Source organism: Apaloderma vittatum, unplaced genomic scaffold, assembly GCF_000703405.1.
Source record: "Apaloderma vittatum isolate BGI_N311 unplaced genomic scaffold, ASM70340v1 scaffold466, whole genome shotgun sequence".
Classification (NCBI taxonomy): domain Eukaryota; kingdom Metazoa; phylum Chordata; class Aves; order Trogoniformes; family Trogonidae; genus Apaloderma; species Apaloderma vittatum.
Window position 1 is genome coordinate 1 of NW_009719761.1, and position 1,918 is coordinate 1,918.

Genomic DNA, 1,918 nt, shown 5'->3' on the forward strand with positions numbered 1-1,918 from the left:
CTTTTGCAGCTGGTGCTAGACAGCTCCCCCTGTGTACAAGCCTGACCTTGGTGCTGGGAAAGATTATATTTGCTTAACAGGATATTGTAGCCTAAACAACTTCATTTCTAGCATAGCATAAAATTTGATGAACAAATTCTATATGCCTTCTATAACAATTCCACTTTATTTTTCTGATTATACACAAACTGAGATTAGCCATTGCTATTTGACACTGGTTCCGAGCGTCTCTTCATGCAGTCTGACTAGATGTGAAACCCAAGACCATTTCTGTTGCAAAACCTGTGGTCAGTGTTCACCCCTACCCCATCCCTTCTCTCAGCAGCCCCCTGGACTGACAGCAGCCCTGGGCAGAGCTGAGCTTCCTCCATGCCAGGCTGCAGCTGCAGATTTCAGCCCCTTGGCCCCAAACCTCTCCTAGTTTCCCTGGAGAACCAGTGGCACACACACCCCAAAGGGCGTCTGTTTTTCATTTGCCCGCAAATGAAAACCAAGGCAGGCAGTGTTCACTCACACACAGAATCACAAAATCACAGAATGTTAGGGACTGGAAGGGACCTCGAAAGATCATCTAGTCCAATCCCCCTGCCAGAGCAGGAACACCCAGACGATGTTACACAGGAAGGCATCCAGGCGGGTTTTGAATGTCTCCAGAGAAGGAGTCTTCACCACTGCCCTGGGCAGCCTGTTCCAGTGTTCTATTACCCTTACTGAGAAGAAGTTTCTTCTCAAATTTAGGTGGAACCTCTTGTGTTCCAGTTTAAACCCATTACCCCTCGTCCTACCATTGGTATGCCTTGCTCCATCCTTGTGACACTCACCGCTTACATATTTACAAACATTAATTAGGTCACCCCTCAGTCTCCTCTTCTCCAAACTAAAGAGACCCAGCTCCTTCAGCCTTTAGACATTCCTCAGCTCTTTATTAACTCCCCATCACATTCACTGAAGCCTGCTTACCACAGTGGGTAACCTTAGACCAACAGAAAAAAACAGTTTTTGTTGAATAAGAGCTCCTGAGACCAGCCCAAACATTCCCTGTTCTGAACTTTGTCTGTTTGTTTGTCCATACTCTCTCCTTGCGCACTGTGAGTCCCACACTGAAGTCCTGTTCCTCGGTTCAAAGGGTGAAGCCAGGAGACACAGTGGGTGACGTGTTCTCTTTTGAAGAGCCAGATCTGCACTAATTCCAAAATCCCTGTGTTCCAGGACCATCTTCAAGCAGAATTTTTCCATGGGCTGTAGTGTAAATCACACGGGGCTCCCTGAAAGGTGAAGGCAGGAGGTGATCTCCTCTAACTCTGGACACCTTGCGTGACGTTGCTCAGGTTTCCCTTTCTGGCCAAGGGAGAGAAAGGAGCTGTCTCAAGTGAGATGCTTTAATACACCATCTACTGACAATCTAATGCTCCAGAAGGGCTGACATTGGTCCTGCATCCCCCCATAAGTGAGGTTTTCAGCTGCCCCTGCTGCCTCAGCTACCTTGGAGGCAGTGGCCAGCTCTGGGGGGGCAGCAATCCCCGAAGGGAGATGTTAGGCAGGGGTTGAAAAATCCTCGCTGTAACATGTCTTTAAAATGTCTGTGTTTTCAGACTTTTGAGGGGTGACTTTAAATTCTCATGAATGTTTTTCATTGGCTATTGACATGGACCAGCAAGCTGGTGATCCTTTCCCTCCCTCTGTGTAAATCCAGACTTAGGCAGTTATTTCTAAAATGCATTCCTTGTGAACACTGAGAGTGGAGTAACTGTTCCCAGCACATGTTTATATTAACACCTTCCATGTCTGAGTTTCACATCAAAACAGAGCGGAGAGCAAGGGAGGTTGGGGAGGCTGGACAAAGGCCGCTACTCTTCCTTTGCTCTCAAGCAATGTCCACCGTTGGTAGCACTTCCCTCACATCTTCCCTGCTTCTGAG